Genomic DNA, 27,852 nt, shown 5'->3' with positions numbered 1-27,852 from the left:
ATGACGAAGGACGACGACGATGACGATGACGACTACGACGGACGGCGACAGTGATGACAATGACGACGACGATAATTAGTCGTGTTCAATCTATTCCCCACAAGGTCCACCGATCCCCCAAACAGGGAAAAAAACTACACTGAACACTTTAAATGGTATATTCTCTATTGATGCTTAGTTTTAAGATTTATTTATTTTGGGATTGAGGATTTAGCTCAGTGGTAGAGCATTTGCCTAGCAAGCGCAAGGCCCTGGGTTCGGTCCCCAGCTCCGGAAAAAAAAAATTTATATATTTTATGTGCACAAGTATTTTGCTTGCACATTTGTATGTGCACCGTGTGTGTAGTACGAATAGAGGCCAGAAGAGGGCTTCAGTTCCCCTGGAACTGGAGTTCCAGGTAGTTGAATGCTATCATGATTTCTGGACACTGAATCCAGTCCTCTGCAAGGGCGGTAAGTGCTCTTAACCACTGAACCACCTCTGAAGGCCCTGTTGATGCATCTAACGTTATTTTCAGTCCTTTCGTTTTCCACATTAGGAAACTGTTAAGAATCAAAATACACAGAAGAAAAATAGGCTCAGTGTTAGCTGTGGTCTTTTGTTTCACTGTGTTTAATATGTTTTCTCAGTAGTTTTAAAACTGCCAGCCATCTGTTGCTGACTGTTTGGACCACATATACGTTTAACATAAGAAATTAAAATTAAACTGGTCCAAAACTCATTGGCCACTCTCCTAGAGATGTCTTGCAAACGGTTCCAGGGCCGTTTTGCACTGTGTGACTTACGAGACAATTGGGCTGGAATAGACACACTCTGTGTGTGCTGGCGTTTTTGGCTTGTCTTTCTTTATTCTACATGTGGAATCCCACACTGTAAATCGAACTGGCTAAAAGATTCCCACCCTGGGTTCACAAACAGAAAACTGGAGCTGCCAGAATCAACCTGCTTTCCATATTAAAATAGTGGCAATAGAGATAATGATGATGATGATGATGGTGATGGTGATGATGATTATGGTGATGATGATGACGACAACGTGAAGATTATGACAGCATTTCTACTCTCTTCTTTTATAAGATATGAGCTCAACACACCATTCCTATTAGCATTTCTTCTAGGCTCCACCACACAGTTACCTGGCAACAGCCTGGTATGCTTGACTCACTATATAATGGGCTGCTTGCCCCCTCCCCCCCCAACTGTCTTACCCTCTTAATTCTCTTCCCCTCTTCCCTCTCTGCCCCTTCTCTTCCCATTCCCCTCCATCCCTCTCTCCGCATGTTCATGGCCGGCCTCCTCTACTCCTCTGTTCTCTCTCTCTCTCTCTCTCTCTCTCTCTCTCTCTCTCTCTCTGTCTGCCTTTCTCTGTCTCTACTACCCCACTCAACTCCCCTGGTGTTGCTGGTCCCTCAGGGGGAAGGAATGCCTCAGCATGGGCTGGCAGAAGCACCCCCTTCCCCCACACCATACCTCACTCTACCAAACATATCCCTGGCCCTCTTTGTCTTTTTTTATGAAGCACAACCAGCGATTCATACCACAAGGTTTGAGGCTTAAGCAACAGCTTAATCGTACCACCCACTGTCCCAGAAATTCAACAGAGTGGCTCCTTTTAAAAATAAGATGTTCTTATTCCAAGGAATGGGTGTGTGGAGGAACGGTGGGGTGGTTTTTGGTGAATATCACCGTTCCATTCATTTGCATTTTCTTATACTTGCTGCTGTTTGCCTGTTTGCAGCTAAATGCATGGTGTCTCAGGACAGCCGAAGGCCTGACCCAGTGAGACAGGGCCTGTGACCCTTCCAGCTCCTCTGCTTTCACTCGACAGCAGGCTGTGTGTCTGTTCTATGCCACCTCATCCTCCACGGCTATTCCAGAAAGTTCCTTTCACCATTTATAGACGTTTCCCCTAAGGATGGGTTCTATTAACAGGGAAGGGGATGGTGGGGGGGGTCTAGAAAAAAATATTCTGAAGAAGTTGGGTGAGGTCTGCCTCCACAGAGAGCAAAATGGACACCAGGTTATTAACAAAATCCACTCCCAGCCTTCTGGGCAGGAAAAAAAACCAGTTATTTTGTCTCCTCCATTGAGAAGAGAACAGTGTTTAACATTCTTGGTTCCCTATGCTCTGTGGCACAAACACTTTTGTAATCCAACACTACACCCCCCCACACACACACACACACATTGCTTTTGGGCATAACCAATATCACAACAATAAGAAACCAACTAAGACATGGCGCATTGATTCTACCTTGAACTGGTGTTGGGCATGCTCACACGTGTGTACCCTGTATGGCATAGTTTGGTTGTATTCACACCCAGGTCCTCACTCTCGTCTGCCTCCCATTGGTAACCCTCCTCTCCCCAGCTGAGCTCACTTCTGCCCTCTCTTTGTCCTTCTTGATGGCCCAGTGAGTTTCGCTGGGGTCATTATTAGCTTTCAGAGTAATAAAAGTAAAATAAACAGAAATCAGAACTCCAGATAGAGATAACATGAGGATATTTTCCCTTTGTGTTCGGGACTTGTTGGATTATTCATTTTTACATACATGTAAGAGATGTGTCTTTTCCTATCCACCCCAACTCTATCCTCCACTCCCTTCTAATGTATTTTTAAATTAAGTTACCCACACATCAAAATCAACCATAACAAACATGAACGCAAGTGTCACCGTAGGTCTTAGTCAGGGTTACCATTGCAACACCATGACCAAAGCACCTTGGGGAGGAAAGGGCTTATTTGGCTTATGCCTCTACACACGTTCATCCTTGAAGGAAGGCAGGACAGGAATTCAAACAGGACAGGAACCCGAAGGCAGGAATTGATGCAGAGGTCATGGAGGGGTGCTGCTTACTGTCTTGGTCCTCTTGGCTTGCTCAGGCTGTTTTCTTATAGAACTCAGGGCCACCAGCCCAGGGGATGGCACCACCCACAGTGGGCTGGCCCTCCTACACTAAGAAAATTGTCCTACAGGCCAGATCTTATGGAGGCGTTTTCTCAACTGAAGATCCCCCCTCTTCAATAAGTCTATCTGGGTCAAGTGGGCATAAGATTAACCAGCACACAATCTTAGAACAGAATAACAGATAAAAGGATTTCATGAGTTTAGATGCCTGGGCTGGTAATGGGTACCACTGGTTCTAGTCAGCTGGAAGCTAAGCTAGGTCAAGCTCTCGTAAGAAGACAAGCAAACAATGTCTGAGAAGCTCTCCTCACTGGCACCAGGCTGAGAGGCAGGAGCCACCCTGCCTCTGAGGATGAATCTTTGTTGTCAACTTGGCTAGATTTAGAATCACACGGGAGACCAACATTGTGGTGTGTTTGAGAAGACGTTTTCAGGGATACAAAGAAACACAATCTTCCTTTGGTGTGGTTAGCATCATCCCATGGGCTGGGATCCTGAACTGAAGAAAAAGGAGAAGCTAAACTCAGAGCCGACCTTCATTGTTTGCTTCCTGACCATAGATACAATGTGACCAGGTGCCTCACATTTCTGCCTGCGGACCTTTCCCACCCTGCTGGACTGTTTCTCCAAACTGTGAGCCAATACTAACCCTTTCTCCCTTAAGTTACCTTTCTCAAGCATTTTTGTTACAGCAACAAGGAAAGAAATATATCACCTGAGCAGGCTTTTGGGATAAAGGTGGAAAAAGCATGGTTGGGTCCACTCCACAGGAGCAGAACAATGCGTGTCCACACAGTTGTTAAGCCTGGGTGGTCTGTGGCCCCTGAAAGGAGAATATTCTCTCACATTTAACAAGACATTTGGACTTTTCTCCTGTGTGGGATGGTTTGCTCGCTTCCCCTGGTCTGCTCCGTCTGTGTGTCAATATACCAGGAGTCTGGAGTCTCAGGATTACATCTCCTAGCTACGGATGGATTTGTACAATGAAAGCACTGGCAGATCAGGGGGTGGGGAAAGAAAATGAACCCATGGTTTTTTCTACTGTTCCTTGGTCAGACACTGTCTGGCCATGGCTACCTCTTCCTCCAGTCACAGCTTCTGTCAGGTGACTCCTTTAGGACTCCGGTTCTCACTGGTCTGGTAAGATTTCTTCTTTTCTCTTCAGGCCTTATAGGGTTGATGGTTCATCATGGCAGAGTAGCAAGGCAGCAAGCAGCAAACATGGCGGCTGGAGCTTAGGCTTCACATCTTGAACCCCCAAGCAGGAACCAGAGAGGGCGAACTGTGAGTGAGGTGTAGCTTTGAAACCTCAGAGCCCACCCCAGTGACATAATTCCTTCAGCAAGGCCACACCTCCTAAACCTACCTGGACAGCACCACCAACTGGGGACCAAATATACAGACGTATGAACCAATGGGGACATTCTCATTCAACACGCCATATCCTCCTGGTGATATTTCCTGGAGGGACTGCCTCTGCCTGATCAGCTTCCTCAATTCTGCCTTCATGTTTATGATGATTCTTTGATTAATTAAACTCTGCTCAGTGGAATACTCTCTCTCTCTCTCTCTCTCTCTCTCTCTCTCTCTCTCTCTCTCTTTCTCTCTCTCTCTCTCTTTTTCTCTCTCTCTTGCTAGATGCCTGACTGACTGATTGACCTAATAGAATAGACAGTGTCTCCCTTTATAGTTATATAGAATAAATTGTCAATTTTGTTTTCCACTAAGTTAAAAAATAAAGATACATTCACCCTTTAAAAGTAGGAACTCAGGGAGAGAAAAGAAATGTAAATTCAGGGAAAGAAAAAGGTCAGTATGGATCTCCAGAGAAGCAGCACTGAAGGAGTGTATACAGTGTGTGAGTGTGTGTGTGTGTGCGTGTGCGTGTGCGTGTGTGTGTGTGTGTGTGTGTGTGTGTTTTCTACATATGTCCAGTCTGCCAAAGAATGCCCACTTGTTTGTGAAGTCTGTGTTGAAGGATGGGATGAGGTCCACAACACATTATGGTTGACAATTCGCTGTACCCAAAGTTCACTGGTTAAAATGTTAATTAAAAAAACAATAACAAACCAACCTTTAAAACTGATACATAAACTTAACAATCCCCGGAACCTGGGTAGTTCATAAGCTGGGTAGGAAGTTTCACTGATCCAAGGCAATTGAACCAATGTTAAATGACCAGGGCTGGAGTGATGGCTCAGCAATTAAGAGCACTTGCTGCCCTCAGGTGGGACCCAATTTAATATCTAACGTCCACATGTTGGGTCACAACCACCTGTAAATCCATTTCTAAGGAATCTATTCCCCCTTTTCTGGCCTCTAGGGGAACCAGGAATGCACACACATGTACACAGACAAAACACTGGTACAAATAAAATAAGAAAATCTGAAAAAAATTATTTTGACTGTTACCACGGTAGGTAATCTTTCCCATTTCATTACCATTTTTCTGTGCTTTTGGACACATACAGGGTACATTGTTTTCTTGAGCCATTTACGTATTCAGCCATCAAAAGACATTTCCAAAATGAAGCACAAATACAGTCAAGTACAGAAAAACCCTCACATTACATGTTTCACATCTGCAGCACTGTAATAGCTCAGCCGGGTGTGTCTTGACATTCGCCAGTCCCTGGTTGTGAGGTGTTGCTGTGTCTCCACGGGGCGGCACCACACGTGGTGCCTGTGCTCCGTGCAGGTAGTTCCACATGAGAGACGCCAGTCTGTGAGAGCTGGACACTCACACACACTCACACACTCAGGACAACACACACTCAGGACAACACACACTCACACACTCAGGACCACACACACTCACACACTCAGGACCAAACACACTCACTCAGGACCACACACACTAACACACTCAGGACCACACACACTCAGGACAACACACACTCACACACTCAGGACAACACACACTCACACACTCAGGACAACACACACTCACACACTCAGGACAACACACACTCACACACTCAGGACAAATGTATTTAATTCTCTAAGCGCCTTGCTGAAATGAGGCCCAGTGACTTCGATCTTATAATTACAATAGCCAAGAACATATTTTTAATCTCCTGAATCAAATTTTCTCTGGTGTCAGAGTCAGAAAACAGTAATTTCCTAAGAGTAAAAAGGAATCATCTGAGAGTTGGGGATTTAGCTCAGCGGTAGAGCACTTGCCTAGCAACAAGGCCCTGGGTTCGGTCCCCAACTCCGAAAAAAAAAAAAAAAAAAAAAAAAAAGGAATCATCTGCTCTGTGGGAAACTAAAGGAGGACCCTGGTGCGGGCTTGGGGGTTGGTGGGGATGACCTCTGAGGGGGTGGGGACTGGTGGGGATGACCTCTGAGGGGGTGGGGAGTGGTGGGAATGATCTCTGAGGGGGGGGGGTTGGTGGGGATGACCTCTGAGGGTGGGGTTGATGGGATGACCTCTGAGGGGGTGGAGTTGGTGGGGATGACCTCTGAGGGACTGGGATTGATGGGGGTGACCTCTGGGGGTTTGTGGGGATTGGTGGGGATGACCTTCAAGGGGGAGTAGGGCTTGGTTGAGATGACCCTTGCTGCAGATGACTCTGAGGTGGTAGATAGGGATTGGTAAAGATAATCCTCTGAAGTAGGGAGGAGGGATTGGTGGGGATGATCCTCTGGGTTGTGTGTAGGATTTGGTGGGTCATGAGAATTTTCATTTCAAAGAGTTAAATGTTAAAAGAGGGCTCTGAGTTGGAATAAAATATCTCCCCTGAAGCCTTCTCCACAGTTTGTGGTCCACAGTGTTTGGTTTCATTGGCTGAGGGCACCAAGGGCATTGATTATCTCAACAGGACTCAGAACACAGCCCTCCACCTTTTCTTCTTCTGAAATGGAGCCTATTGTGGGAGGGCGGTCATCTTCTTGATACAAATGTATTCCATAGTAAACATCAAAAATAACTTTGTGATTTAATAAATAAATTTCAAAAGTAGTACAGAGCATTCCGTTGTAATTATTAAGAGAGACTTGAGACTGCTTGTCCCTCTGTAGGGATGCTAGGCTCAGATGCAAGATGATTGAAGGCTGAGACAAGAGTGAATCTCAAGGAAGTGGCCATCTCATGCCACAACATGAAGGGGTTTGAAGCCGCCCCTCTTCATCGAGTTCTAGATATTTTTCAACCCACTGCTCAAAATCGAATGGTTCTTTACACATGGTCTTTCCAGTCCTCAAAGTCTGCACTAAGTAACTTTGGGTCACAAGATTCTCAATCTTGACATGTTTGTGAAACAAATAAGGAACTCCTGGGAACCGTGCCTGTGGTGACCCTGGGTTCCGGTCAATGGCAGCTTCAGGCGGGTGCTTTTCCCACCTGGGGTAGCCAGAATCCCTTCGGTCTCTTCAGTGCTCAAACACTGACCCTTCCTGATCTCTGCTTTTTAACCTCTCCAGTGCCAGCCCACCACACAGCACAGATCTGCCCCCCCTGGCCTCGGGGAGCTCCTACTAAGGGACCGCCACCTCTCCATCTCCCATAATTTTTTATTTAGGAAATAACCAATTATTTGGGCTACCACGCCTTCTCCCCAGGTGGTTAGGTAGAACCAGTGTTTTATATGTATTCACTTGCTTTTCTGAGCATTTCATACATTATATTTTAATGATCTTCCTCCCTCTCCCCAACTCCTCCCAGATCCGTTCCACCTCCTGACCAACCAACTTCATGTTCTTTCTCTTTTTTAAAAGATAGAAAATCAAAACCAAAAGAGCACACACACGCACATACTCACACACACATATCATACACATGTGCATGTATTATATGTGCATGCATCATACACATACTATATATACATACATGTACACACACACACACACACATTTAATTATACACATACAAACTATGAAGTGATTTGTGTTGGCCAACTACTCCTGAGCACAGGGCCTGCCCTGGAGTGTGGTTGAACTACCCAATGTCACTCTACAAAAGAAAACTAATTTCCCAGAAGCCATCATTTGCAGGAGCTTCTTGGCTACAGTGGAGCTCTGTGCCCTGTTCCCCTCCCCCATGCTGGGATTTTGTGTGGTTGGAACGTGTGCAGGCCTTGTGGACACTGATGATGCTGTGAGTTCCTATGTGCAGTAGCCCTGTCCTATTTGGAAGATTCTGTTTCTGTAGAGTCATCCTCCACCTGTGGCTCTTACAGTCTACCTACCTCTTCCACACAGATCCCTGAGCTGCAGGGGAGGGGTGTGACACCCACATCCTGTTCAGGGCCGAGGAGCACTCAGTAATTAACAGGCAGGTGCAGAGTCCTATAGGAAAAGAAGGTGAGGCCGAAAGAACTCATAAACCTCGCTACCTGACAGAAGAAGGGAGACAAGATCAACACTGCCTGTGCTGTGGAAGGAGGGGAGAAAAGAGGGAGGGAGGGAGAGGGGGAGGGGAAGGAGGGGGAGGGAGGAAGGGGGAAAGAGGGATGAGAGGGGGAGAAAGAAAGAAAGGAGAGGGAGGGAGAGAGGGACTGGAGGGAAAGGAAGGAGGGGAGAGAAGGAGGTAGGGAGGGAGGGAAGGAAGGAGGGAGGACAGGAGAAAGGAACTACCTATGGGAGAGAGGAGTTTGCACTCCCAGTCACAGCTCGGTGTCCTGCGTGTACTTTTTCACACAGCAAAGCTTAGACCGCCCGTATTTCAACACGTCAGTCCCATCTCAGTGTGCAGCACAAATACCACATACTGAACGTTTACAGTTTAAAGATTTTTTTTTAATTTTTATTTTTAAGTGTGTGTGTGTGTGTGTGTGTGTGTGTGTGTGTGTGTGTGTGTGTGCAGTAACCACAGAGGGTATAAGAAGACTTCAGATTGCCCTGGAACTGGAGTTACATGGGGTTGTGAGCCACCCAACAGGGGTGCTAGGAACTGAGCCTGGATCCTCTAGAAGAGCAGGAAGTGCTCCTAACCGTTTCTCCAGCCCCAAATTCTAAGAGCACAGCACTTACCACCGAATAATAATAAATACTACCCAGTGCTTATGGTAACAGAGACGTGACCTCCACGCCTACCCATGTCATCATCTGATGAACTGGAAGTAAATGAGTGCTGGAAGGGGAGGAGAGGGGGGAGAGAGAGAGAGAGAGAGACGAGAGAGACAGAGACAGAGAGATGAGAGACAGAGACGAGACAGAGACAGAGAGATGGAGAGACGGAGAGAGAGACAGAGACAGAGAGACGGAGAGACAGAGAGAGACAGAGAGATGAGAGACAGAGAGAGAGAGACAGAGACAGAGAGACGGAGAGACAGAGAGAGACAGAGAGATGAGAGACAGAGAGAGAGACAGAGACAGAGACAGAGAGATGGAGAGACAGAGAGAGAGAGACAGAGAGAATGAGGAAGAGGAGGCAGAGCTTATGAGGAGGACATCCTGTGAACCACTAAATCTGTTCTCAGGGTAGAACTACTGGATAGTCATATGCAAAGGCAATTAAATCTGCACACAGAGTTAATGCCCTTTTCAATGATTAATTAAAAACAGACCACAGGCATAAATGTCAAGTACAAAAGTATGAAACGCCCAGAAGATACAGCAGAGGGGAAGATGGGACTGTGGGTTTGGTGGTGACCGGCCAGGCACAGCACCAAAGGCAAGTTCCGTGAAGGACACAGTTAACAAACTGGATTTCTGTGGAACTGGAAACTTGTGTTCTAGGAAAGGCATTGTCAAGATAGAAGACACACCACAGACTTAGAAAAATATCAGTGTATTTAAGTACTTGATAAAAGACTATTAACCAAACAGAAAGGAGTTTCAAAATTCAACAATAAGAAAACAAATCACTTGAACAGACACTTTACCAAAGAAGATATGCAAAGACTGAAAATAAACAAGCGCACTGGAGAGAGAGATGATGCAACAGTTAAGATCACATGCTACTTCTGCAGAGGACCCAGGTTCAAATCCCAGCACCCACAACAGGTAGTTCTCAACTGCCTGTAACTCCGGTTCCAAGGGATCCAACGCCCTCTTCTGGCCACCACAGGCACTGCATGCTCATGACGCACATGGCAGACAAGACAGGTGCTCACAGGTAAATAAGATAAACGTTTCTTAACAGTAAGAGGATCACACAAGAAGGTATCTCTCACGTTGTCAGCATTAGCAGGAGCTGCCACTCCACCCTACAAAGGGTGAGGAAATGTGAAGCAAGGTTAGTGTTTACCAAGAGAATGAAAGTGGGCGGAGACATTGTAACACGTGTTAATAAAATTTCGATGACTTAGCAAAAGCCATGATGTGAGCTCACATTGTTTGAAGGGTGTAAACTACCTTAAGGTAAGTGAAGTTCTAAAATTAAGTACAAATGCAATGGTTACTTATTTGTCTCCGAAGAATCTCTCCCTGTAAGCAAAACCAAAGGTCTCCAGGGCACATGCCTTAGCTCCTCAGTGTACTTCACCAGGTATTTTAATAATCTTCTTAAGACACCTCTCAAAACAGGGGCCATGATCTCTATGCAGACAGACTTTGTACAGATTTGGTCATCTGTGTCAGAACACTTGACTTTTAGCCAATTAGAACCATAAACCAGACCTCAGGGAGTGTGGCTTCTTTCTTTTCTCATGTTTCCCTCGTTTTCCTGTCTTTCCATCTTGGCTGAATATGCCATTAAAGATTTTCAAATTAACCAACATTCACGGTGTCTGTGAGGGTCTGAGCTATACCCTCCTCATATATGTTATTGTTCTGCAGCTTGGTCTTCTTGTGGGCTCCTACCAGTGGGAGTGGGGCTGTCTCTAACTCTATTGCCTGCTTTGGGGACCCTTTTCCCCCTACTGGGTAGCCTAGTCCAGCATTGATGGGAAGGTGTGTACCTGGTCTTGCTGTCCTAGTTAGGGTTTGACTGCTGTGAAGAGACACCATGACTAAGACAACTCTTATAAAGGACAGCATTTCATTGGAGCTGGCTTACAGCTCCAGAGTTTCAGTCCATTAACGGCCTGCAGGCGGACATGGTGCTGGAGAAGGGGCTGAGAGTTCTACATCTTGATACAAAGAAAGGAGGAAACTGTGAGCCACATGGGCATAGCTTATGAGGCTGAGCATATGAGACCTCAAGGCTGCGGTACCCAGTGACACACTTCCTCCAATGAGGACACACCTACTCCAATAAGCCACACCTCCAATAGTGCGACTCCCTGTGGGCGGAGCATTCAAACACATGAGAAGTCTGTGGGTCCATATCTATTTATTCAACAGTACCCCTGGGAGACTTGTCCTTTTCTGAGGGAAGGTGGAGCAGGGGTGGACCTGGAGGAGGGAGGAGGAGAGACTGGGAGGAGTAGAGGGAGGGAAAACTGCAGTTAAGAAGTAATATATGAGAGAATAAAGACAGAAAGAAGAAAAGGATTGTAAATTAAAGTAGGAAGCAAGCGGCGGGAGAGGTGGCTCAGTAAGCACTTGCTGCTCTTCCAGAGGACCCACGTTGGATTTTCAGCACCCACATCAGGTAGCTCACAGTAGCCTGGAACTCCAGCTCCTCCCATGCACTCTTCTTGAGTCCAAGAGTACCAGAGGACACATGCATGCGCACACACGCGCGCTCGCACATGCACTCACGCATGCTCGCGCATGCGCACATGAGGCTGCGGCAGCGGACACCCCCCCTGAGGCTGTGAGCTATGGTAGCCGAGTGTCGAGTATTAGCAGATCGATCTGCCTCAACGCTCCTGCTGCCCCAGGACCCAGTTTGAGCCCAGAGCTCTTGCCATGTGGGCAAACTCAGACAATGAACTTCAGTCAGTACCAAGTCCCTGGGTAGCACCCTGGCAGAGCTCCCACTGCTGTAGCGTTCGGTGAAGATGCTGCCTTTGGTGGAATCTTTCGGGGCAACTCTTCAGCTTACGAGACAAATGACGGAAAAGGTGAGAGTGTTTAACATCACTGACTGAACGAGGTGTTTCGGCAACTGGCAGAACGCAGTTTGAGAATTCCATGGCCCTTACTTTTGAGCAGCTTCATAACTGCCAAGAACAGTATCATTCTGGGATCTTTCCAACTCTGAGAACCTCACTAAGGAGACCAAACGAGGCTGGGTCGGCCATGGAAGCCATTTTCTCCTTCCCATGATCACCCGGAGATCAGAGGTCAAAGGACTTCTGTTGCCTTGCATAGAGGAGGGGAAATAGTGTATATTTTTTTTAACCTAAACTACTTTCTCGGTACCCTTGAATAAGCCACAGCTCAAGTTCACAGATGTCCCTTCGAAGTTCGCATCTCTTCCTGCTAAGGCATTGACTGCCAGCTGCCCCCAGGCCAGAGGCTCTGCTCTCCGCATCCAACCAGCCACCGAGTTCTGGGGGTTCTTCCGTATGTGTCTTACTTCCAAACCTCACTGTCAACACTCAGGCCCTCTGCCTTCTATCTGGGACTTAGGCCAACACATCTTCCCTTTATCCAGGTCTTATCCTGCAGCCAAATCTGTCTCTTCACAGCATCCTTCCGCGTCTGTGTGAGTTTGTGTTTGGACCTGGTGCTTTGCTATGTCACCCGCAAGCTCCTGTCTTCCTTTCAAATCCGTCACTCAGGCCTCTACTTTGACATCTAAATCACTCCTCTTACCTGTGTCTGCACTCCCTCTGCGTTCTCTGGAAAGCTTGCACATCCGGGCACCACCCACAAGCTCCCCTGGGGCCATGACAGCTTTCTTCCACTTCCTGGAGATTGTAAGAAACCTTGCAGGCAGGCAGCACTCTACCGCGTGCTAATGAGGACGGATCCCATGTGAAATCACAGCACTAACTGATCGGGCCACACTGATTGCTGGCCGCCTCTCCGCTCACTCGCTTTTAGCTGTAATGGTCCTGGTTAGATTGCGGCTTCGGTTTTCTCCCCATACACGACGTTTCCTTAGCCTAACCTTTCTAACAGATGCGCACCTCACAAGTTCCTTTCTACTTCTCTGTTCTGTCCGCTCCCACTGAGCCCATCACTGTGTGTTCCCTGCCAGCAGGCTTAAGGTTACATAATTCTGTCATTGGCTTCAGTTTTCCCAAACCCCAGCCTATCAGCCATGACACGTGCAGGACAGGCTGAAGACCTACCTGCATTACCTTTAAAAATGTATATGCGGTCTCCTAATAAAGACCTGCCTACCATTGATTCCAAAGACCTTCCTTCTACACAAGTAGCTCGAACGCAAGATGAATAAATCAAGCAAATCCCAGTTCAATGGCCGTGGCGTCACTAATTGCTGTTCTAATGAAGGCTCTACTCCCAGCTAGCGTTCATCTTAACATGAATGGATGAGCGCATATGTTTGCATACACCTTTTTATCTCTATGGGCAAACCCTTGTTCCATGAAAACAGATCAGATGAGGCCCTTGGCTTCATTCCACCGGATACCTCAGTTAGCAAGCCCTGGTATTCCTGAGTTTTTCAGCCACAAGAGAGTGCACCCATCTGACATGGGATGAGATCAGAGGGAGGTGCATGTGACCTGTGTGAACTTTCCCTCCAGGTAATCTGAATTAATCCCCCTTTGATGGGCAGCGGAGTTTGGGGCATGTTGTGCCTTACTAGGCTTGGGTAAATTGACCAGTACTACACAGTTTCATACACCTCCATTTTAGGCAGTTGGAACCAGGATGTCCCTGGAGCTTCTCTTGCAGAGGGAGAGGTACTTCTGGGCACAGGTCATGTTGGGCTTGCTCAGAGTTCTGGCTGCAGCGCCCTGGAGCCTGGGAACGTGTGGCCCAGTGTCTGATGTGAGCAGCAAACTCACTTTGAGCCTCCCGGCCCAGCACAATGATCCAGCTCCCTTAAGCAGTCTCTCTCTGCCCTCAGCACCCACAGTGAGGCTATTTGTTGAAAAGCGGTTCTGTTGTTCCTCCTCTGACCGCTGCGTGCCCATGCTGTTTGGTGTGCTCCTGGCTGGGCTGTGTTCTGTCAGCACACTCCTTCCGAGTCCCTTGTGTTCATTCATTAACTCCTATCTCTCCCGCTCAAGTACGTGGACAGCATGTTGTCACTCGCAAAAGGCCACTGCTCCTAAATGCACAACCGTGGCTCACTGGTCCGTGAACTCGTATTACTCAAAAATATTCCCAACCCTTGTCTTTTACCCATGAACTCCCTGACCACCTCTTCAGAGCTGCATCAGGGTTCCCAGCTGCCACCTTTGGACTTTGACGAGCCATCCCTGTGTCTTGCTTGCCCTGGGGAGTGGTGAGGAGGGAGAAAGATGCTTAGTGACCGGCCAACTTGTTTAAGCTCACTAACTGGTTGCTGGCCCGATTCTCTCTGTGCCCCCTTTGACTACGGAAGCTTGGAAGATACCACCTTGTGCCAATCTTTTGCTTCTTTCATCCGTCCTCTGTTCATTCGGTCAGGTGGTAATAAACAATGGGACTCCCAGGTTTAGTTTTGTGGTTTCCTTGGTTGAAAGCAATGTCTGCAGTCTCCTTTTGGAGGACAGTAGTTCCCAGGATTCTTTGGGGCACCCCTTATCCAACATTCAAAGTACAGGGATTAAGGGGTTCAACTATTCCTCTACTCCCATCCCGTGGGTGGCGGTGCGGTGTTCCGAAAGACCAGAGAGACAGACAGAGAGACAGAGACTGTGGTCAAGTCTCTCAAACCCATTTACACTCATACAATGTCTTGAAGACTCCTGGGGATTTTGACAAGGTGAATTAGGCTTGTAGATAATTACTCTATTTGACATTTGAACTCAAGAGCTTTACAAATACTGTCTTATTGTGCTGACTTTATGCACAGTAGCCATAAGAGCAGGAGTAGAAGCTATTCATGGGCCCAGCAATGCAGCCTTCCTCTCCCTTTATTTAGACACTGGCAGGCTGGATGAAACCATATCAGCAACACACATCAATGCTGCTCCCCAGGAAGGCCACTTCCCCCAAGGAAGCCTGGCGTCACGGTCCCTCCCATGTTGGGAGCACCTGTAGTTGTGTGACACGACTGACTGTGCTCTGATGTAGGCTACTGCTTTACGCTGCCCTACTCGCTTTGGGGGTGAGGTGCTCAGACATTAGTCCTATTGAACACCCCACGAGGGTTTATTTCACTTCTTATGACCCCCACCCCAGCCCGTGTAACATTTAAGAGCCCTGTTGACAGCAAAGGAGACATGATGTGTGACCCTGGCACCTCACATGGCTCCTAAAACGGCCGGGAGAGTAGAGCGACAGAACCTTCCAACGTCGGACAGACGCGCACCTGACTGAGCAGACAGTTTGGACAGCATCCCTGGCACAGCCGGCTACACTCTGCAAGACACAGTTCCCGTGCTAAATCAGCAGTCAGTAATGTCCTGCCCTCTCCGGGAAGAGCACATGTTCCAGGCGCAGGCGTAAGAGCAGGGATCTCACCGCTCGCCTGGGGCCTCTGCACCTCTCTGAGCAATCAGTACTTAAAGGAGCCACATCTACTGGCGGACATGGTAAGATACACAGTAAACTTTCAACACTCTGCGACCAGAACTTTGTGGTTCCTTATGCCAGGACACCAGACACGAAAACAGGATCAGATCACTTCTTTGACCGAGGCAACAGACCGTCGTCAGCAGAAAGGGATCGAGTTGCTGTTTATATAAATAGACACAAGAAGCAATGTGTTTGGCATACAAGCGAGCCACTTGGGCATCTCCAGTCGCCAATCGTTGCCAATTGGTCATGTCCTGGTTAGGATTTTGGCAACTTGATGCAAGCTAGAGTTCTCTGGGAAGAGGGACCTCACTTGAGAAAACGCCTTCCTCAGATTGGCCACAGACAGGTCCATAGGGCATTTTTCTGGATTAATTATTAATGGGGAAGGCCCACCACACTCTAGGTGGAGCCATCCCTGGGCAGGCGATCTCGGGCTGTATGAGGAAGCAAACTAAACAAGCCATGTGGAGCAAGCCAGTGAGCAGCACCCCTTCAAGGCCTCTGCTTCAGCTCCTGCTCCAGATTCTGCCTTGGGTTCTTTCCCTGGCTTCCTTTGAGGAAAGGATAAAGCTTTTCCTCCCCAGGCGGCTTTTGGTCCAGGTCCTTATCACAGAAATAGAGACTGAATTAGGTTATGAACATTCATGACCCAAGAAGCAAATGCAAGTGAGGCCTTGTGTGCCCTGGGCTAAGGCCTGGATGGTCCCTTCATACACTGTTGGAACAGCTCAAGTGCCAGATGAGGCTCGGGGTAGGTGCAAAGGAGCAGAGGAATGAGGGAACGAGAAAGTCAAGGCAGCGGGAACCATGATCCACCATGATATTCAGACTCACCAGAGTCCCAGGGAACAGAATCCCAAGACCTATGTGAAGAAAAAGACTCTAAGAAAGTCAAGCTATAGACAGATGTAGAGTGCTATCCATCAAAATCCCCTAGCCAGGGATGGAAGGACATCCACTTACTTGCTAGAAAGGTGGTTTGTTAACACGTATTAGCTGGCGAAATCCCTAAGAATGACTGTGGCTGGGCTGATGAAAGGGCTCAGATGGTAAAGGAGCTTGCTGCCAAGCCTAGTAACCTAAGTTCGATTCCTGAGACCTACGTAATGGAAGGGGAGAACTTACTTCTGAAAGTCATCTTCTGACTTCCACACATACCCTCTGGCACATGCGCATGCACACACACCTACATACACACACACACACACACACACACATACACACATATACAAACACATATGCACACACCATAGATACACACATGAACACACATATACAAACATGTATACACATACCATGGATATACACATGAAGACATACATACAGAAACACATACACCACATACACACACATACACACATATACAAACACATATACACACACTATAGATACACACATGAGCACACACCACATACACACACAGACATATATATACCATGCGCACACATGTACAAAGACACATACCATAGATACACTCATGAACACAGACACCACATACACACACAGACATATACATACCATACACACACATACACACATGTACAAACACATATATACACACCATAGATACACACATGAACACACGCACACACCACATACACACATACACACACCATAGATACACCCATGAAGACACACATACAGAAACACACACACACACACACACACACACTCTTCAGGTGAAAAATGCTGCCTCCTTTCTGAAACAGTTCATATCTCCTGACAGGTTCACATGGGGCACAAGCCAATAGCCAGCCAGTTTCAGATTCTCGCATGGGCTTGGGTAACATAACTGCTGTCAGATTCCTGCTTCCTTCTCTCCCACAACAGAGTCCACTCTAAGAATGCTGACTCCTGTGTACTTGTCTCAGTGTCTCCTGCCTGGGAAGGGTCCAATTCACACCAGCACCACAGCCCCAAGAGCTAGCTGCAGCCTCACACTGCCTTGCACTGCTCCTCCCAGCCTGGGAGGCATTTGAGCCCCGGCGAGCCCAGACACTCACTGACCTTAGAAGCCATTAGCTAACACCCGCTGGACACTTTCTACAGAAGACACTTCTGTCACAGGTTTAGAAAGGTTCATTATGGGGCTGGAGAGATGGCTTAACAGTTAGGAGCACTGGCTGCTCTTTCAGAGACCTGTGTCCAATTCCCAGCACCCACAGGGTGTCTTGAAACTGTCCTTAACCAGTTTCAGGGGATCTGACACCCTCTTCTGGCCTCCACGGGCACTGCATGGATACGGTGCATGTATATACATGCAGGAGGACAGAAAGCACCTATATACATAAAAAGTAGATGGATACAAATTAAAGGTTTCCTTAGCAAATATTATATGAATGGAGGAGAGGTTGAAAAGAAGACCCAGGAGCTTCTCACTGTAGCTTTACTATAGATAAGTCTCGCTTTTACCTGGATAGTCGAGGGGACAGGAAATTCCGCGAGACACTAAGGTAAGAGGGGTTTACAAAGTAACTGGCTCTGTAGCATGGGCTAGCTTTAACCTCACTCTACAGTGCAGGCTGGCCCTGAAACTGTGGGTGGTTTTCCTGCTCTGTCTCTGGAGTAGCTGGCACCATGCTTGGCTTTTTCCTGATTCCAATTTATGTAAAGCACATTGAATTTTGTGTGCTGCTAATACTTTAAAGTTAAGTCATCTACCTCCCCCCTTTTCCCTCCCTCCCCCCCTTAGTGAGATAAAAATTTTATTTTAAGTGACATACTGAAAGAAGTTAAAAATTAATTTGGAGAAATGACTACGGAATTCCAGGAATTAGTGAAGCTCGGCGAGTCACACTGGGTGGTTTTTTCCAGCTGATGGTCCAGATGGAGAGGCTTTCCCAGGCCATGCTGTGTCTGCATGATTGTTTTTCCAAACTTGGAAAGAAGAAAAGATACATTTTTCCTTAACACAATAAATCTCCAACATCTTCAGTTAAAAGCAAGACTTGACCTTGCCGTGAGAACCAGTCATTTTGCGTCGGCCTAGATTTTATTTTTTATTTTTATTTCATGTATGAGAGTTTTGTCTGCATGTACACGTGTGCATCATGTACATGCATTGCCCCCACAGACCAGCAGAGGGCATCATATTTATCTCCTGCTACTGGAGTTAACAGTTGTGAGCCGCCATATAGGTGCTGAGAGTTGAACTCGGGTCCTCTAGAAGAACAGCCACTGCTCTTAACCACTGAGCCATGTCTCCAGCCCAATGCCTGGATATATTTAAGATGAGACAAGAGTCCTTGTGTCATCAGGGGGCAAACCAAATGGCACACAAGAGACCTGGACTCAGTCCCCAACACTTCCCCCCAGTGTGTGACCCAGGCTCTGCACCCTCAGCGTCTTTGCTCACTTGTAGGATAAAAGGATTAGGCCAACCAGTGACAGCCTCCTGCTCTGTGGCTTTACTTCCTCATGGTTTCTATTTCTATGTAGGTTTCCCAGGTCAGTAAGGAACTCTTAAGAGTGCACGGATGGGACCACAGGCCACAGTGGGCATTGCCCATGACAGTGGTCCTCTAGGCTTGCTTGTTTAATCTGTGATGGATGTGTGCAGCTGCTGATCCCTGAGCTACTCGCTCCCACACCTGCATTTGCTCTAGAAGGAGTCTTGCAGAGCAGCATGGGAATCTAGGCAATGCTGCTCAGGTAATCCACATCAGGGTAACAAGGTTACCATACGACTCTGCAACTCTTCAAAATGGCCACTTTTTAAGTTAGAATGTGTGTCTTCCTGATACGACTATGGTAATGATAATGGAAGTTAGTGGATGACCTTGCTGGGCTGGTCAAGTTTTTTCTTATACTATCCTCTGTGTGTGTGTGTGTGTGTGTGTGTGTGTGTGTGTGTGTGTGTGTGTGTGTGTGTGTGTGTGTGTGTGTGTGTGCACAGTTAAGTGTGTGGACTTCAGAGAACAATTTGTTGGCGTTGCTCCTCTCTTTCCGATGTGTGGCCCAAGGACTAAACTCAGATCATCAGACTTTGCAACAAGCATGTCTGCTACGGAGCCATCTCACTGGATCCTAAAATGGATTTTCAGAAGCTAAAATACCATCACTTTGCTTTATCTCTCACATTTTGAGATTACTGACAAATCACTGAAATATGGCTCTTGTGTGTTTATTTATTTTTATTTCAAATGAAACTTCAGCAAAAAGCACAAAAACAAAAAACAGGGTCTTTTTTATCCTGCCTATCTCCTATGGGCTGGGATTCAGGGACGCACCATCATGCCCAGCTTTATGAGAATAGAAATTTCCTTGGCTTAATCTGTTGTACTTTCTATGGCAGCCCAAGAAAACAAATACAGCTGCTACCTCCAAACTAATAAAGGTGCTTCCTCCTCCTCCTCCTCCTCCTCCTTCTCCTCCTCCTCCTCCCCCTCTTCCTCCTCCTACCCCTCTTCTTCCTCCTCCTCCCTTTCTTCTCCCTGCCTCTTCCTCCTCTTCCCCCCTCCTCTCTTCCCTTTCCTTCTTGTCTTTCTCCTTCCCCCTGTCCCCTCTCTTAGTTAGGACTTCCATTGCTGTGAACAGACACCATAACCAAAGTATCTCTTATCAGGACAACATTTAATTGGAGGTGTCTTACAGGTTCAGAGGTTCAGACCATTATCATCAAGACTGGAGCATGGCAGTGTCCAGGCAGGCATGGTACAGGAGGAGCTGAGAGTTCTACATCTTCATCTGAAGGCTGCTAGAATACTGGTTTCCAGGCAGCTAGGACAAGGGTCCTAAAGTTCATGTCTACAGTGACACACTTCCTCCAACAAGGCCACACCTCCTAATAGTGCCACTTCCTGGGCCAAGTGTATTCAAACCACCACATCCCCCTTGTTCCTGCTCCTCTTCCTTCCATTCTCTCTCTCATTTGTCCCTGTGTGTGTATGTGTACACACAGACATGCATCTTTAAATTTTTCTAGGGTTGCCCTTTTCCCTAAGGACAGAAACCCTGACCCTGAGTACAACCTATGAAGCCATGATTCAAGGCTCCGCCAGGCCCCTGTTCCCTCTGGCAATGGCCAGCTTCCTGAGACAGTTTCTTGTCCCTGAGCATCTTGAGATGGGTTATTCCTTCACTGAAGATTCTTTTCCCCAACTCCCTCATGCAATCAGCTTCCTCAGGCCCTCAGGTATGAGCTAGTGCTCCCACCTTGAGGAGCCATTGAGGGCACCATCACTGTGAAGGCCTGGTATAAACTCTCACGGGTCCCAGGCATCCCCTCCATGGCACATCCTGGCTGTTGAGTGTGCGTTTCCTTGTTTATTGCCTTCATATGCATCTCCCCCACATACAGTGAATGCCAAGAGTCTGGGGGCCATGTCTGCTTTGCCTCCTGCAGTCTCGTAAGGCCTGGTGAAGAGGACTTTCAGATAACTGCCTTTGACAGCCAGTCACAGTTAACCTTTACCGTGGTCACGTGCAAGGGCCCAGGATTAGAAGGGAAAGCATTGAGGCTGTGCGTGCAGAGGGCGCTCAGGCAGGAAAGCCAGCCAGAGAGCTTCTCCCCTCTGTCTGCAGAGGCTCTCCTATCACCAGGACTAGTGGCTACTGACTCTTTCTTTCATGCACAGACACAGGGGACCCCACTGGTGCTCAGCTGTGCATGGGGTGCTGTAATCCCCCTGACTTCCTCTCCATCCACACTGAACACTGCTCAGTGTTCCCCAGCACTGTGACCCTTTGCCTTCCTTCTAACCTCTTGTCCTTCTCGCCCTAACCCTACCATCTCCATGCAAGCTAATCTCAGCCCCTAATCGTCATTCCTGGACCTGGTGAGACAGTCAGATAGAGGCATTTTTAATACCAGCACTCCCAGACTTAGCCTCCCCAATTAAAGTCTGTTCTTAAATGACAAACCGCACTTCCCCCCAGGCGGAGCACAGTGCTAACATCTGTGATGTTTTGCTGGGGATATCGAATTTGATAGACACTGAGTGAGGTCCCAATATGAGATACCAGCAAGCGTCCAGAGCTCGCCTTCCCAGCTCCTCTCGCTCGATCCTCCTAGTCTGTGTAGGTTGGAGAGTGCACATCCATAGTCTTCCTAATACAGGGAAACCTGTACTAGCTGCTTCCTTTTCTCGGGCTACACTAGGAGGGGTGCTAGGACCACACACCCCCAAAGATGGCTACAGCCTCCAAACCACCACTTAACATTATTCCTGCCATTATGGAAACCAGTGCAGCCCCCAAGAATAAGGATAAATTCCCATGTGACCCAGCAATTCCCACTCAAAGATAATAACTCAGTACATCAAAGAGTAGTTTCAACTCCCATATTTATTCAAACATGTCCACAACAGCCCGGATAACAGTCCGTCAGCAGGAGGGTAAAGAAAATGCAGACGCCATGGGATTGTCTCTTCAAAAAAAGGCAGTTGTGCAGCTGGGGAGACGGCTCAGCGGTTAAGAGCACTGGCTTTTGCAGAGACGAAGGTTCAATTCCCAGCACCCTCATGGTAGATTATAACCATCTGTAACTCCAGATCTAGAGGAATCTGATGCTGTCCTCTGGCCTTTGCAGGTACTGCACCACGTGGTGCCCACACATTCAGGAAAACACCCATACACATAAAAATAAAAAGAGAGAACACAATTTTGCCCTTTGTAAAAATATGGATTAACATGAGGGATGTTAGAGTGAATAGAAAACCAGGTTGGGAAAGATAAGTACCGTCTGGTCTTACTATAAAGGGCTCTGAACATGGTAAGCTCACAGAAGTAGTGGGTACCGGGAGGAGGGGGTATTGCGAGCACTAGAGAGAGGAGTGTATGCAGTACAGCGTACACAATCTCAGTTATTCAGGAGGCATGAGCTTATTGGTCTGTTACATAGGATACTAACTGTAATAAGTAATAAGATGCATGTCCCTGTGAGCTCTTCACCCCTCAAAAAATCAAAAGAGAAGGGAACCTCGAGTGTTATCATCACTAAAGGGTCTTCTAAATGGTCTCTCTTTATACCTCAAATATTGTAATATTTATACTAAAAATATTTCTGTTATAAAACCCTACCCAAATGCTTTCTGAATCCAAAGTTAAAGCTAATATTAAAAAAAAAACAAAAACAAAAAAAAAAAAACAGGATAATTGAAATGTAGGTAGTAATTCTTTCTAGAACATTAACTCCACCACATTTTTTTTTTTTTTTTTTTTTTTTTTTTTTCTATTTTTTGGAGCTGGGGACCGAACCCAGGGCCTTGCTCTTGCTAGGCAAGCGCTCTACCACTGAGCTAAATCCCCAGCCCTCAGTACATTTCTAAAACCTGGGGACAGCTAGCAAGCAAGATGATGAGACTCCCATCCAGCGAGCAGCACTTCCTGACAAGCCGAATCCTTTCTGGGGGAATCTGCCCACATCCTCGGATCAGCGCTGGTCATGAACCTATCATTAGGAAAGGAATTTCTTGATATAGTTTATCCCTAGGCACGCATGTGCAGGTGTGCGTACACACACACACACACACACACACACACACACACACACAGAGAGAGAGAGAGAGAGAGAGAGAGAGAGAGAGAGAGAGAGAGAAAGGTATTGTTTTTATCAGTTCTTTGTAATTCTAGATGCAAAGAAATGTCAAAAGAAGGCAGATCAAAGAGAACCTGGAGCTGTCTAGACCACACGTTCAGGGATTTGAACGAGAATGTCCCCCACAAGCTCAGATGTTTGAACACATGGTCCCCAGTAGGCGGCAGTATTTCAGGAGGTCTGTAGCCTTTCGGGAGGAAGAGTGTTGCCGGAGGACTTCCAGCTGACTCTCTCTGCTTCCTGCTCCTTCCATGGCACTTGCTGCCATGCCACGACAGACACATCCTCTGGAACCGTGAGCCAAACAAACTCTTTTCTTCTGCAAATCGCCCGGCTGTGGGATTTTATCACAGCAGCAGAAGAAATAGCCAATACATTTGCCGAGGACATACCTGACGCAGGCCACTCCCTGCCTCAGTCGCCTATCTTCAGAGATTCACAGAGACACCCATTTGTCGTGATACTGGAAATAGCACGTGGCCATCTCTAACGCACCCGTGATGCACCTGGCGTACAGCACACGGCAGCGTCAGAAACCTCAGCATTTCTCTTCACCTGTTACTGTTGAATTCTGTTTGTTTGTTTGTTTGTTTGTTTGTTTATTACTCATCACAGAGCCTTAGGTTGCCTTTCTGTCTTCCCCAAATTTCACAATCGCTTCCAATTTAATATCCACCGGCAATTTAATTAAAGTTCTGTTAGCAGCCACCTCTCCTAAACCATTAACGAGGCTGTTAGATCCAATGTAATAAAGTTCCCTGGAGCGGACATTGGACTTTGCTATTAATAATGGTTTGCTTCTCGTTGCCTGTGCTCAGACCCAGTGTGTACAGCCACTCCCATTAACTTCCTCACAGGGAAATACAAATAAATAGAGCGGCCTCAGAAAGCTGGGAGGAGGACTCCGGGGACTTCTGGGCCATTGTGTCAAGGCTTACTTCAAACCTGATCTCTACTAGGGAGAAACAAAAGAACAGTTTGTATCAATAGGGAATTTTCCAGAGAACAAAGAGAGGTTTCCAATAATGAAAATCAACACGTTTGGTGGGCTGAATTTAAATATCCTGATTGTCTATACTATCTGCAAGTAAAGAGAAATTTATGGACCCTATAGTCCAAGTTCTAACTCTAATCAAAGATCCTCTGCAGCCTTAGTACTCAGAATATGGTTACCTGTAGCTGTAGTCTATTAGTTCCTACTTGAGTATTTACATTTTAATATGATATATATACTTAAGAGTCATTACCCGGGGTTGGGGATTTAGCTCAGTGGTAGAGCGCTTGCCTAGCAAGCGCAAGTCCCTGGTTCGGTCCCCAGCTCCGAAAGAAAAGAAAAGGAAAAAAAAAAGTCATTACTCTATCTGATTAATTTACAGGTGATCTGTGATTTAGTAGGTAAACAAACCAATGGTGTATGTGTATGAATGTGTGTTATGTGTGTATGCGTGGTATACATGTATGTATATGTGCATGTGCATATATTGTATGTATGTGCATATGTATATATGTATGTATATGTGTGTGCACATATATGTATTGTATGTGTGTATATGTATGTACACATGTGTATATTGTATGTATATGTGTGTATTTATGTTTGTGTATGTGTGTGTTATATGTGAATGTGTATATATATATGGGTCTGTGAATGTGTATATGTATGTGTATATATGTATATGTGTATGTGTGTGTATTTATGTGTGTTTTGTATGGGTCTGTGTATATATGTGTATGTATATGTTGTATGTCATGTTTTGTGTGTGTGTGAATGTGTGTATGTGTGTTTGTAGAGGACACACATGTGTGTACATGTATGAGAGGTGGAGAGGGTACCCAGGTAGTAGAGCATTCAAATCTTATCAGCACAATAAGCTTTTAAAAGATTGTTCTAGGGGTTGGGGATTTAGCTCAGTGGTAGAGCGCTTGCCTAGGAAGCACAAGGCCCTGGGTTCGGTCCCCAGCTCCAAAAAAAAAAAAAAAGATTGTTCTAGAGGTACAGGGAGAACTCATGTCTTCTGGGCACTCACCTCACTCACTTTGATCATGACGGAATCCTCTTAACTCTTCCTCGTGCCTCCTGTCTGATGTTTAGGCGCTTGGCTTCGCACTCATTTCCTACATGGGTACTGGAAAGCCACAGAGGGTTAATATTTAATGTCACTTGACACCCAGTTTTTGTACGAGTAGATGAGTAGACGTTTGCACCACAGCCAGGGCCTGCATGAGGAGGTGACTTACATGGAGACCGTGCATTCCAGGCTGGTGAGTTCAACTGTCACTGAAGGTCAGAGCACACTGGGCCTCACCTGAGTCTCCAGTTTCTGCACAGCTGTCTGAAAACCAGGCAGAGGGAGAAAAAAGCTGCTGTGTTCTCAGGAGTCTGCTGCAGGGATGTTCAAATGAGCACGGTCTCCTCTGTTCTTCAACATTTCCCAGGTTGGTCCCTGCAGGATGCCCAACCACAGATGTTCCCTTCAAAATCCTTCTAGAGTACACATTGTCTCCGATTTAAAACAACAACCACAACAGAAGCACTAATTAAAAATCATTACATGTTTCCTAATTAGATTAGAGTCTTCTCGGTGAGCAGAGCCCACGTCTCATACACCTTCAGGGAGGCAACAAGTAACAGTTGGAGCCACCGAGGAACTGTGTATCTTAGATACTCAGACTTGTATAGCTCCCCAGTCCGCTGCAAATAAAAACCTAGGATTTAAAAAAGACACAAAAGGGTAAATGCAAAGAGAGCGCTCCATCAGCTCTGTCGGGACAATCGAGTTCATTGCCACAGAAGTCAGGTAAGCCTGCAGCCCCACGAGCTCTGGTCTCAACAGGAGCAAAGGAAGGGGTAACAGGGTTGCCCTCCTGACAAGATAGGAAGCCTGGCTCTCCTGGTACCCATCATTTGATTCTGCTTTGCCTCTAACCATTTGAGTGAGAGAAGGGGTGTAGGGGGAGGGCAAGTGCAGCACAATGACATAATGAAAAGTGAAAAACACAACACGTTTTCATCCCGCCATTCCCTCGAGTGGAAGCACTTTCTCTCAGAGGCTGAGTCCTTTCCTGTGAGACGGGGCACTGAGCATCACAGGAGGAGGGAGGTGGGAATGGATGGGATATAGATAAAATTCCCAATGCACATGGGGAAGTGAATGAAATAGAAGATAATTAGATGCTTTTGAAATACCTACATGACTCCTAAAAACCAGGAGAAAATGCCAGTTGAATGCAGCTGACAGATTGTATCTTGTTGCCTAGCACCCGTCTGGAGTGACTAGGTGTTGCTAGGCAACCCATCCTCCTGGGCTTGGTGATGCAGCAAACACTAGACAGTTGCTTTACCTCCGTTACCCTGTAGCCCTCGAAACGTTCTCATCTGCAAGAGTCACACCTGATTAATGTTTCCTAGGGGCTTCCCCCAACCCCCATTCAGACAGAGCACTGAGATTACAGGATTACCCATGCCCTGGCAAACCGGGCTGCTTACCTGAAGAAGGTCTCACAGCGAAAACCAAACGGTTCTGTAAAGACGAACCTGCCGTGCTGAGTTGGGAGCCTGGGCTCCAGAGTGGAGGGCAGGAATCCAAATCAAGTTTCTATCAGCACCGAAGGTGGATTAGCCTGGTACTTATCAGAGTATCCTGTGCCAGGTGACAAAATGGCCGGTATATTGTCATCACCCTAAAGTATTTAGTCTGGGACATGCTCCTCCTGCCTGGAAGCTTTCTGTAACTGATGGTAAGGTTCCTGGGTTCAGCAGAAGAGGCATGTGTAAATAGATATGACTGATAATTAAGTAAGAAAACAACGATTTGTATTCCGCCTTTCTTCTGTTCCTGTTTGCCTGCTTACTATGAAGCCTAACCCAAGCATGAGGGCCTCCTTAGCCATGCTATGTACTCGTTCTGACCCTCCAGGAAGCCCTGAAGATAAAGATACCCAGCCACATCCAATGTTGTTGTGCAAGGGAGAGACGCGCTCTGCTTTGACCAGACACCAGGCATATCCGCAGCTTCAGAGTTAATGTGGTGGGGCGGTTGTTTCCTCGCAAGTCAGTGCATGCCTCTGTTTCCCCCTGCATGCATTTGTTGTTTGTGACCTTTCTAACCCTCCCCACCGCCTCATGCTGTCTCACACACAAGCTCACACACTGCTTTAGGAGAGAACTGCACAGCACAGAAGGAACGGTTTTCATGTCAAAAACTCAGTTGCCAAAGAACTAAAACTCTATTCAGACCAACTCAATCTTGAATTGGGGTTCAGTGCGGTTTGATTGGAAGAGGGATGGTCATTGTCCCAGAACCCAGGGTGCTTCAGGGGGACCTGGAAAACCGAAAGAAGGGTCCTTGTGTTAATTGACTTCCCAGGACTATGACAAAGCACTTGGTGCTGGCAAAGGAAGAAAGGTTTATTCCTGCCGCCTGCTTTCAAAGCTTCCAGTCAGTCATTGCTTGTGGCGACATATATAACATGGCCGTATGCGGTAGAGAAGGCCGTTCAGGTCATGAAATTGGGAAGGAAGTGAGAAAAGGAAATGTCCAGGGTCCCCTTCGAGGACATGTCTCAGTGACCTGGTTTAAAAAACCTTAAGTGACCTAACTTAAGCAGCTTAAGGAAGGAATGGTTAAAAAGCAAGGCTGCGGGACCGGAGGCGAGGTTCTGTGCATGCTGGCCTGTAGTCCCCGGCTGCGATCGTGGAACTCAGCGCTGATTACCTCCTAGGGAAGCTGCAACAGGACCTAGAGACAGAGCAGGAGGAGGTGGAGGACACGACTCTGAACCGTTGAGTGACCAGCTTCCGATTCCTGGTGGTGTTGGCTAAATTCGAGGAAAAGCCACTGCTCCAGAGACACCGGCTGGTGAATGAGTGTTTCGCCGAAGAGCTCTCGCACATCCATGCCTTTGAGCAGAAAACTCTGACGCCAGAGCAGTGGACCCAACAGCGGCGGGAATGCGGGACCCAGGACTGCACAGCCATTAAATTTTAA

General features: G+C 47.0%; 1 pseudogene; it reads left to right on the top strand.

The window, feature by feature from the left end:
* On the top strand, window positions 1-27,852 carry LOC116885838 (annotated as a pseudogene).

Source organism: Rattus rattus, chromosome 16 (assembly GCF_011064425.1).
Source record: "Rattus rattus isolate New Zealand chromosome 16, Rrattus_CSIRO_v1, whole genome shotgun sequence".
In the NCBI taxonomy this organism is placed as follows: domain Eukaryota; kingdom Metazoa; phylum Chordata; class Mammalia; order Rodentia; family Muridae; genus Rattus; species Rattus rattus.
Note: the sequence above shows the minus strand (reverse complement) of the source record. Positions and strands in the feature narration are given on the sequence as shown.